General features: G+C 41.7%; 1 protein-coding gene across 1 annotated transcript in view; it reads right to left on the bottom strand.

Annotated features, from left to right (window-relative positions):
- Positions 1-12640, bottom strand: part of NLK (nemo like kinase) — a 163697-nt gene that overhangs the window by 45002 nt on the left and 106055 nt on the right. The gene's annotated exons all lie outside the window — the stretch shown is intronic.

The following is a 12640-nucleotide window of genomic DNA, read 5'->3' on the forward strand; positions in this document are numbered from 1 at the left end:
GTCATCATCACTCTAACTAAATTAAACCACAAGATAGCACAAGCCGGTGCAACAAAACAACAAGCACAAATCTACCACACATTTAGAGACAACCAAATAGTTTACCTCAACTGCATGCTAAAAAATATGCTCAATAAAACAGGTTTGCTGCTTTCGAATATACTGTAATTTTCATCAGAAATCAATAAGTTACAATGACTTATATGTGATGACTCCAGAACAGAAGTTGTGCAATTTTAAACATGCAAAATATACACTGGGGGAATCTATTAAGACTGGATTTTCTGATGCCAGCCTTAAATGGGTTGTCTCATCTCAGACAATGGGGGCACATGGCTAGGATATGCCCCCATTGTATGACAGTTGTGGGTCCCACCACTAGGACTCGTACCTATATCGAGAACGGAGCCCCCGAAAGTGGTGGAGGGCGCACTGCTCATGCGCAGCCGCCCTAGATTCATTTATAGGGGGCCGCCAAAAATAGCCAAGCGCTGGCTCAGATATTTCCGTTGGGCCCATAGAAGTGAATAGGAGCAGTGGCCAGTCATGCGCGGTGCGCTCCCATTCACTTCCATAGGGAGGGTGCTTGCTGGTGGCTGGACTGGAGTCATCCAGGCACCACTGTGTGGGGCTCCGTTTAGGAGATAGGTGCAGGTCCAGCAACCCGCAATTAGTGATATGCCCCCATTGTCCGAGATGAGACTATCCATTTAAGAAAACTCCCTGGTGTACGACTATCCAGAATTATTAACAGGGATGTCAATTAATAATGTTGGTGCATCCTTGGGTGGTCTGCACGCCTGAAAATTAAATGTATATATGTATATATTATGTAGAGTATGAGCCCCACCATATCATGAGGGTCCTGCATTCTGTGGACATTATGTGACCGAAGTTGGCATCTAGCTCGAGTATATATAGCTTATGGGCTTCTAGTCATGTACAAATGAATTCCAGCACATGAAATAAAGGACAAAAAAATAAATCATAATTCCATTTCTCAAAAGTAACTGCACAGATCATGTAAAAAAAAAAAAAAAAAAAAAAAAAAAAGCAGAAATGTGCTAGGAAGCAAAATACTACATCTGACAGATCACCATGTCACAGCTCTGCCTTATTCCGGATGTAATTAGGTCCAATCAGAAGCCAAAAGCTTCAGAACTAGATGATCTAAGGAAACAGCGTTATGAGACGCGAGTCACAACCAAGAAAACACGGAAGTCTTCAGTGGGGATACCTTTTTGATTTTTTTTATGAATAGACTTGGGATGGAGCACACAACTACAAGTGATATGGCACAACACATTTCCTTTGGTCTTTCAGATATACAATAAAATAATAAAAAAAAAAAAAACACACAACAAAAGCCTCGGGTAATGTATGCTCTATACGCTGCTAGGCCAACTAAAGCACCTGCCCCTCTTCAGGCCTGAGGTATACACCAAGTGGCACGTGCAGTAAAGTGAAAAGCAGCCATGTGATTACTTCAGTGGGTAATTTAAAGCAGCCATGAGAATAGGAATGAGTGACGAGTGTGTTTGATGTTCCTGCTTCCATGAGATGTGACAGCCTCTCAAGCAGATGGAGCCCAAGTGGGTTAAAACTTCCGTTCAAGCAAGCAAATGTGAGAAACAGACTGGAAAGTTGGCATGGGCCTCGCAGCAGATTTCTTTCACATGAACTTTATTCATTTTATCGCTGGAGTAACAGGTGACGAATGAAAATAAATGATCCGTGTTCACAACTTCACAATGAGATCATTTCTGGGACCTTTACCCACATATTAATCATCGTTCTGTGCCATTAAAGCTTTTCAGCTTGTTCTGGGAAAAAAACGGGCACCAATCACTTCTGTAGGGAACATACAGAACCAGAACTCTGTATATACTATAGAACTCTCCGTACTGCCGAGGAGCGGGGCATGACATTTTTATAATTCTTTAAACCTACCCTTTCAACAAACTTTGCATTAATCAATAGTACAGCGCATGCACATGAGGAATAACACTATTACATGACTATTAACACGTTCAGGACCTTGGACGAGAATGCTCGTCCTAACTTGCAGGTACTTAATGCACTAGAACAATTTCGTCCTGCAGTAAAACGGTCACTGAGTAAACACACAGTTGATAAGAACTGAGCTACTTGTAATTCTCCTTCTCTAGGGCTGAGGAGATCAAAGCTGTGTATTAGCCTGCCTTTCCTCCTCAGCTGCAGAGTTAACCCCTTCAGTACTCCTCACACATCCATAGCCCTTCCTTAGTGCTATGTTTGGGGAGCTGTGTGACCAGTGAATGTCATTTACAAAATGATCCAAACATGAATTAGACATATGGGAAATGTAAAGTAAACTATTTTAGGAGGTATTACTATCTGTTTTAAAAGCAGAGAAATAGAAATTTCGAAAATTAAGAATTTTTCAAAATTTTTGGTAAATTTGATCTTTTTTATAAATAAAAATGAAATATTTTGACTCTAATTTACTACTGTCATGAAGTACAATGTGTGACGAGAAAACAATCTCAGAATGGCTTGGATAAGTAAAAGCGTTCCAAAGTTATTACCATATAAAGTGACACTTTCAGATTTGCAAAAAATGGCCAGGTCCTTAAGGTGAAAAATGGCAGGGTCCTTAAGAGGTTAACACAATATACCACTCTTATGTGGCACTTTTTAGCAGTTTTTCCCCAAGTAGAGCAGAGTCTGCTCTTAACTTTCACTCGCTTAGAAGCAGCCCCCAGATCATTAAGTACATTGCAGTGAAGTACTGACCTGTATGGATGTGAGTAGAGCACTTTAGCTGAGAAAGAAACTGTCTAGTCTCTCTTCCCATGCCTTAGAGATGAGCAAGTGGTTTTCCTGTTGCTTAGGGACACGCTGACAAAGTGGGTGGAGTTTTCTGAAGAGAATGGGGGTAATGTGTGCCTTATATGAGTGGACAGGCAGTCAAGCAGCCCCCCCATTTGAATACTATGATACTGATAAAGATGGTCGAGCGCTATAGTCTGTTCTCTGTCAGTCCTATAAGACTTTGAATGGAGAAGCAGCACACATGTTTGACTGCCTCTGCACTCAAACCGGGGACGCATTAACCTCACCATGATTTATGAGGGTCCCAGTGGTGGCACCCCCTGCAATCAGACACGAATCCTCTATCCACATAGGTGCGCATTCAGGGAAAGCCCCTTTAAATTTATTTGACAAACCTGGCAAGGCAGATTAGGGAGCAATATTCAAACCGATTTTTCACCAACACTAGTGATCAGTCATAAATTTAATGATAAATAGACCCCTGACACCCCCGCCACCCAGAGAAAAGCTTTAGTTCAGGGAAATCCCACTGAATTGTGACTGTATCTCTAGTTAACAAAATAGTGTGAATAACTTGAATTGTTTAATTCACCCATATATTAAACATTTCTGCCCTAAAAGGGTGAATAGGTGACTGAGGAGTGCTGCCTTTTTGTTCTTTACATCTATCACCTTCATCTATACCCACTTCTAACCATCTTTCTCTATACTTTATTTTATAAATGCTACCAAACCTGAAACACGCAGGACGATATGAAAAATATGTAATTTAACTATTTTTGCATCAAAGCTTTAGTTTCTCATTAGCAGTCTGCAGATTTGGCGTGTACCATAAATATATGTAACATCAGGGTAGACTACAGTCACACGGATACCAGGGTGTGCGAGATTGCACTCCGTTCTGGTACATTTGTCAGCGCAGTCTCCTTCAGGCACGAGCAATCCACTGAACTCCTTATGGAAGGGAATAATGAAGTCCATAAATTCCAGCAGAGCATTAACTGCACAGGTATTACAACAATTCACTGGATAATGGACGTTTCCGCTAAATGTCAGCTCCTCTTACGCTATCAGGATTGAACCTTAAAAATAAACCTTCAGCTTGTATTAGAATTATTATTTCAAGCTGTTAGTCCTAGAATAAACATTTAAAAAAATAGTGTGCCCCTATGCTGGAGTTTAAACAGCACTGGTCAGCAAGATCAGCCCTGTTTAAACAAGGCAAAATGCCTGAAGGGGTTGGTCCTGCTGAACAAAATGTATATGTATAAATAATTTGTGGCATTTCCAAAACAAATAAAAATAAATAAAGAATTTATTCAAATGTGGGCTTCAGTGCACTGATCGCAGGGCCAAGCTCCTCTGTGCACTTCAGCTCACTTGGCTTTCCAGTGCTCTGAAGCCTCCATTTGCATAAACATTAAAAAAAAAAGTTTTTTTTTCTTGGGAACACCACAACCGATTTTCACAAGAAAAGACTCATTTTAATCAGCAGGGTCAACCCCACTAGGCAGTATGCCTGGCTTACTGGACTGACCCACCTGACATGTCCTTTTTAAAGTGTCCAGTTGTACAGCATACGCTGTACATTGCTGGCGACAGCTGGGGAACCCCAGTCATGTACAGTGTGTGCCAAATGTGCCGCCGCAAGACTTCAGGGCCAGGTGTGGGTACGTCTTCACTGCTTGGCCCCGTCATAGTGGTTGAGGAGTGGCCTGGAGTGAAAAAGAGCAGAGCCCTGGGTGCAATTTTTGTTTTTGCAGTGGTTCTGCCCTTTCCTATACACTTGAAAGAAATGTATATCAATGCATACCAATCTGACAGAAGCCAAAGACCTATTCTTTTCCTGCTGTATAAAGTACATTAAAGTTAGTGCTAAAATGTTGTGTGCACTTAGCTTAGAAGGGAATGTCATCAGAATATGACTTATTGCTTAAACCATGTTTTTATGTTATACAGATATACATGAAAATCCTAAAGAATTTTTGGTGGTCATTTTTAATTTTCCATGTCAATATCTTTATTGAAAAACAAGCACAAAATCCCGCAGTTTTCACACAGGCCACTAAGCCTAATAATGGTCTAAATCAATAGTCTAAGATCACTTGACTGCAGTTATCTGCTTATCATCACAGGTAGGATTAGAATGACATATGGAAACTATACAAAGATAAACACAGGATTCACCATTCACAATAGGTGATGTTAAGATTCAAATGATCACAGCACTCATCGTTGGTTTTCATAGGGTGAACTTCTGGGTTGGTCCCCACCTCTACATCGGGAACTACTTCGTCTTTATATATACAAAACAGACAGCACTCCAGAGTTGAAAGTGAAGTAATTAGTGATTTTATTCAGCCGGACACAATTTCAGGCAACGTTTTGGGCTATATGTAGCCCTTCATCAGGCCCGGTATGAGGAGCATAAAGCATGTAAGCCGGCATGATCACAATAGGTGATGGTCACAGTTTATCTACTCCTTTCTTGTACAATGACCTCTGCACAGGTCACAGAGCATGCCCAAAAAACTCTCTCATGGAAGTCAATGAGTCAGCTCACGTCTAATGTGTCTATGGTCCATGGTGACTGCGTATCTCTAAATGATGTTAACAGCTCAGGCAAGATGACAGCCCCCATAATCATGTTTGAGAAATAGAATTCAAAAATCTACAATCAGAAAATAAAATCAGATTTGAAAAAAAAAAAAAAAAAAAAGGGTGTGTGTCTCTATCTGGTTTTAACTAGGAGGAAAACCTTTTCGGTGACACATTTCCTTTAGCATATACAGTATACACTAATAGGGGGAATTTATCATGAGGAAATATTTGAAGTCAGTTTTGCCTGCGTCTGTGTTGGAGTACTTTATGTCACATTTATCAAATGTCACATGCCTGATAAATTTGTCTTATCCTTAATCCTAACACTTTTGTCTAGAAAAGCTACTCCAGTTTTCCCACTTCACCCTCCTGCTGGAGTGAGATCATGACTTTTTTGCAACTTTTAAAAAAATTCTCAATGATTAATCTGGCGTGAAACCTATTAACATAGGTAACCACACCCACAATTCAAAATTGGAGTGGTGTAAAAAAAAATATGCAAAAAGTCGCACAATTTTTGCACAAGTGGGTGCACAAAGTCGCAAAAGCCCTAAAGGGGTTATACTATGACTAATATAAATAATGAAAATCAGACATCATATAGCACATACTAGAACCAGCCCTCAACCTCAAAAGTCGCACAATTTTTGCACAAGTGAGTGCACAAAGTCGCAAAAGTCCTATTTTGTGACTTTAAGAAGCCAGCAAAGCATGATAAATCAGGGCCTATCTGTATCTTGTCCCAAATTCCTTTTCAAAGTCCAAGAGTTCTGAATCCAGATTCAGCAGAAATGACATTTATATTTCCAACCATCTGGAAAATTGATCCATGCCCTCATCTCTTAGGGTACCCCTAGGACAGGACCCCCGGAGCAACCTAACAGAAAAGTATTAAAGGGGTATTCCACAGGATAGGGGATAACTATCAGATCGGTGGGGGTTCTAACACTGGAACCCCTACAGATCATGAGGAAGGCTCCACCAGGTATGGGGTCCCCATTCTCGTGACCGATGAGAGTCCCAGCGGTAGAACCCCCACTGATCTGATAGTTATCCCCTATCCTTTGGATACGAGATAACTTTCTATAACCAGAACACCCCTTTAAGCTCATGTACCAGTTGTCTGACAGACCATTAAAGGGGTTATACTATGACTAATATAAATAATGAAAATCAGACATCATATAGTACATGCTAGAACCAGCCCTCAACCTCACATGGATCCAGAGATCTCCACATTCATTGCTCAACAACATTCCCTTCGGGATGGCAACTCCGGGATGTGTCCTTTCTCAGGGGGGTGAGGTGTGCTTTCTTGTGCAGCTCTCTCCCTGTAACAGTCACAGCTACCAGGATACAACTGGTGGCAGTTAAAAGATGGAACTGAGTGTGTGTGACCACCTCAGCAAGGTGGACAGAGAAATAAGGAAAAGAACAAACAGGTGACGCTACACAGATCCATTTTATTAAATAACTTGGTAGTTATACTAAATTTGTAATTATATTGAAGTGCAAAAGTATTTAGATCCTGTTGCCGATTTGAAAAATGTAAAATACTTTTTGTGGGACAACCGCTTTAATTGATACTGTGCAATCTGCTAGAAATATAACAGTCAGATTATTGCCACCAAGTCCTCTGACATCTGCCCCCCACTGACCGATGTAATGCAGAGAAGAGGACCTCTAAATGACTAGTTTCCGCAGGCCCTGAGTTTCTATATAAGCAGTCATGCTCTGCAGTGAGCTGAGGGGGGCATCTAACCAGGTAGAAGTGGAGCAGTCGTGAACAATGGCTTGGCATGGGGGAGGCTATGTATATCCGGATACTGTATATGGACCAGTGACGGCATGCTGGTCACCTAACGTTCTCACTTGTTATATGAGGAAATTCTTGAGTGGATATTTATTCAATTCACTCTGCAGCTTTTTGTACACTGAAACTATTTAGAGCTCATGTATTGATTTTACAGCTTGGCTCCATTAGAGATGTGAAGGTCTGTTTCACTACTACACCATTAACACCCCATTACATTTGTAGCACAGTAATCAACAGGGAACCGACTTTCGACTGATAAAAGGGTGGATTCTCGCTTAAAAGCTGCGATAGTTGAGGAAATGCAATAAGAGTAATTCCACAAAGGCTTCAATGCCACTTGTGTGTTACACCCCAAGGGGAAAGGTCGCTCTCGTATCAGTGGGTTCATACACTTAAAATGGCAGATGCCTCCAGCACCCCAAATAGGCAACTTAATACAAAGGTTGGAGGATTCACCCAGTGACAATTACTTCATAGAAAAAGAGACAATCCAACCTGCCCAACTACATCTAGTAGAGTGGAAGGAGAAAATGACATTTTTAGGGGCCAGTGACCTGATTTTGCTTAAATCCGGGCAGTAGATTTGGAAAGGGTAAAAACATGCTCCCATCTCCATTACTAGACAGCATCTATGCTCATGTACTCATGGATACCTAAACTCTGGCTGCTTCGAAGCCCATCACTTTACAAACAACGGGTCCTAGACCTTTCTGGATGCCACAGGATGGCAGAACCCTGCTCTATCAAACTCTAGGCAGTCACCCAATGCCACCATTTGCTCTCCCCTTTTCAGTCTCCCGAAACCTTTGCACGTACTAAGACGCCACTAAATGCATTGTGCTCCAACTCTGGTCCTAATCTTTCCTTGAAAAAAAACATTTTTGGGGCCCCCAGACCTGCTGCCTCCCTCTCAAACCAGGCACGGGGATATAATCTTCTCTTTTTCTACTCTCAACAAACCAGTCTATGTAGGTTTTGTAGGTTCTGCTCCTCAGAAGTACAGAGCAGGGTCAGGTTTTGGCAAGTTAGAGGACTTTAATGTGGCTATAGCAATTACCGTAAGTTTCTCCTACTGAGATGGTCAAGTTGACGTAGGGAGTCTTATAGGACAGGCAACACTACCTGGGTAAAGGAAAATGTAAATAAGCTGTTATCCAGGAGGACATACGTTGGCTCTCTAGTCCCAAATACTGGATGTCCATCTACAAAGTATTGTGTGGTCATTTAGATAGGTCACGGAACAATAACTTGGGATATAAGCTAAAACCAATAGGTGGCACTAGACAGACAGATTTCCCGTTTCTGGAGAAAAGTTCAGAGAATCACCTCCACCTTGACTGATTCTCATCATTAATCTTCTTCCTTGCCTTTTTCCTTTTACATTGCCGTGACGTTCCTTTGTATTCCTATAGAGCATCTGTCCTGAGACTTGCTGAGAGATCTTGCATACCAGCTCTAAGGAACCAGCCAGAATCCCCATCTCTGAAAATATGGCTTTATAAGGTAGAAGACAAAGGGAACCTGTCATGTGGATATTTGATTATAATCTAACTAATTATATACAATCATTAACTACTAAAAAGTACCTCAGATGTATTCACTTACTGGTGTGACAGATTGTTACCTCATAATATACACACAAAGATGCCTCATGCCGCTGATTTGAGTCCAGCGTGATGTCAGTGAGTCCATCGTTTATTTAATTAACAGCTATAGCCACTCCCCTGCCCACCTGCTGCTGATTCATATGGAAAAAAACTGTCATTCAGCAGCAGGTGGGCAGGGAGTGTCAGGAGCTCATGAATATTCATGACTCATCATTATCAGCTGGAGCTTTTCAATACAAGATGTTGGCAGATTGACTGGGTCAATTAAAGAAAGTGACCCAGCATTTTGCAAAGAGAATCAGTCACTTATTTATGTTGCCCTTAGTTAGGACACCATACAACTGGTGACAGGTTCCCTTTAGGTATGGAGGACCTAACTGCTCAAATCATGGCATGCCCAGTTCCTGAAGGCTTTCACTGCTGGTTTCTTTATCACAACTACCAAATATAAGAGACTCTTCTGACACAATGAATGACTCTCCTTTGAGTCCTGTCCAGTCCCTGGGGTTTAGGGTAGATGTGAGACAACAACATTCTGCCAAAGAAGTCAAGGGGTGATTTTCTGAAGTTTCTCTTATGTTGATGCAGCTGCTAAATCTATGGTAAAGCATATCTATAGAACTGCTATTGCTGCTCACAGCTCAGATGAGATGGCCGACCCCATAATCACGCAACGATAAAATAATATATACTGGGTATGCGATAACTACCAAGCTCTACACACATACACACTGGACAGAGCTGTGTAGGTCCAGCACTGGAAACTACAAGTTAACAGCTGGGGCAAAAGGTGTCGGACCCCAGACAATAAGATCTTGATGGCCTATCTTGCGGATAGGCTATCGATATTAAAATCCTGGATAACCCCCTTTGATTAGCAGAACTATATCATAGATAATGCAGTGTGGTTGGTAATTCATGTAGACTACAGAATTTGCACATTTCATGTGCCATTAATGCCCTAGAAACAGGCAAAAGTCCAAGGAACAGAAGCACTGCCATCCAATGAATTACCCTCACACGCAAATATTACAGTGCAGTGAACTAGGTATGGCGGCATTAGTAAGAGAACGGCTTCCATAATGGTCTTAGAAAGCAAATGGCAATTTAATGATGTTAGTTTCATGTCTCATTAAGTCACGGATGAACGTTACACTGTAGATTCCAGATTTATTCTATGATGGAGACGACTCCCTAGATTTTCACCAAGAGACCATGTGGAATGGATTTGATGTTTTAAACGACACCTAACAATTTCTCTATAGGTTGGGAATGAAGATTTACAGGTACAAAGGGAGATGAAGGCTGAACAACTGACCGTGACATGGATATTAAGTGATCTCAAGACTGTAGTGTTGGTTCTTATATACGGGTCAAGAACACATGCAGGCAGGGCTTGATAGTGGCTGTGCTTGGCATTGTAGAGGAGCACTGTTCACTTGAGGCCATTTGACTGATGTAAGGTGACAACACTGGTCTAAGAAGAGGCCTAAGCACTCACAGACCACCTTGACTTTTCGTACAGCTGATCAGCAGGGGTGCCGAGAGTCAGACCCCTGTCAATCTGATATGGGTGACCTCTCTCCTGAGCATAGGCCACCAATATCAAAATCCAGGAGAACTACTTTAAAGAGGTTGGCCAGTTTATTTTACTAGCTGAACATGGGCTGTGCACAGCACATGCATGCAGATAGTAATAATCATTATTAAACTATCGGCACTGACATCCAATAACTTTAAGGGGTTGTCCGGGCTTTTTAATATTGATCACCTATCCTCAGGACAGCAGTGCACACTGCGCTCGCTGTCTCCCGGACCTCCGCCGATCTGATATTAATTACCTATCCTGAGGATAGGTCATCAATATTAAAAAGCTCAGACAACCTCTTTAAGAATAATCAATGTTCACACACAGGTGCCCTGACCTGAGTGCCGGTGCTGCGCTGGAACATAGACTGATCCCGTCCATCAGTGGCCTCCATTCACTTACACTGGGGACGGGGTGTGCATGCTCTAATACGCATCTTTCTATCTTTTAATTACCTCTTTGGGAAACATATGTGCAAAAAAATAAAAATATAATAAAACACAAATAAAAGCAAATAAAAGTCCAAATATAACCGTTGCTGTAGCTGCCCCGCTCATGCAAATCTATGGGTTCCCTATTATCAAAACAACACATAATAGGAAACCCATTTTAATATTCTACTTTGGTGTCAGTTTGTATATTTAAAAAAATTAAAAGCTGTAGTTTGAAAATTAAAAAGTTTTAAAAAAAATTTGTACAGTTTTCTCAAAATAAAACAAAAGTAAAAAAAAGGTTCTTTGATAGTTTCAAAACATTTATAGCTACACATTAGAAGAGAGATGAGATCAATCAACGAATGAAATTATTCCAAATTACGCAATGGAGGATTTAGGCTAGGTCTACACGACGACATTAGTCGCGCAAATGATAGGGCACAACTACACTGCAACATTTGTCGCGCGACATTTTTATAATGGCAGTCTATGGTGTCGCACTGCAACATGCGACATGCTGCGACTGCGGCGCGACAGTCGCAGAAAAATCCATCTGTCGCATCAAAGTATGTTGCATGTTGCAGTGCGACACCATAGACTGCCATTATAAAAATTGTCGCGCGACATTGGTGCAACAAAATGTCGCGCGAAAAATGTTGTCGTGTAGACCTAGCCTTAAAGGACACCTTAGGTCCTTTGGCAATTCAGAGAGGATGGGAGGGAGTTTATGGCCCCTTGCAGACGAGCGTTCCTCCCGCAGCAAGCCTGCATCGCAGCACCCGGCCTGACCTCCCAGCGCTGACTGGATTCACATAGCATTATATTGATTTATGATGCTATGTAACCCCTACAGTTCTGGAATCAATATAATGCTAGGTGAATCCAGTCAGCGCTGGGAAGTCAGGCCGGGTGCTGCGATGCAGACTTGCTGCGGGAGGAACGCTCGTCTGCAAGGAACCTATGGGAGAGCACTAGCTAGACATCGTGAATTACAGTTAAAGGTAACCTGTCACTGGGATTTTGTGTATAGAGCTGAGGACATGGGTTGCTAGATCGCCGCTAGCACATCCGCAATATCCAGTCCCCATAGCTCTGTGTGCTTTTATTGTGTAAAAAAACCGATATGATACGTATGCAAATTAACCTGAGATGAGTCAGAGTTTGAAAATATGACTTCTCTTGTCATACAATCAAGATATGACTCTTATATTACTGTAATTTGCATATGTATCAAATCGTTTTTTTTTTTACACAATAAAAGCAGAAAGAGCTATGGGGACTGGGTATTGCGGATGTGCTAGCGGCCATCTAGCAACCCATGTCCTCAGCTCTATACCCAAAATCCCGGTGACAGCGTCCCTTTAAGTATGACAAAAATGACTATTAATAAGAGCTGTGTGAGATTAGAATGAACATTGACTGGGGTATTCTGGTATTTCCACACAATCGATTTTGACCTGGTTATGTTCTGCTATTACTAACGGAAAATGCAAATGTGATCGCACACTACATCCAGCACTCTGCCCTCCATGCTGGATGAGACATTGGTTTATATTTTGGCCAAAGCATAATAAGCCACTCACCGCGTCAAGGTCGTCTCATGAGTGGTCCCTAACTCTTGTTCCTACCTGTTCATGGGCCATGACAGCCACATAAAATCCAGGGAATGCAGGTCAGCATGCAAGCCAAGTACACTTTGCTTGTAACCCCGTCCGGTGCCATTACAGCTTTCATCGGATCCAGGGATGCAAGTACCAACATGCATGCTGAACCCACCATA

Source organism: Bufo bufo, chromosome 3 (assembly GCF_905171765.1).
Source record: "Bufo bufo chromosome 3, aBufBuf1.1, whole genome shotgun sequence".
Taxonomy (NCBI): Eukaryota; Metazoa; Chordata; class Amphibia; order Anura; family Bufonidae; genus Bufo; species Bufo bufo.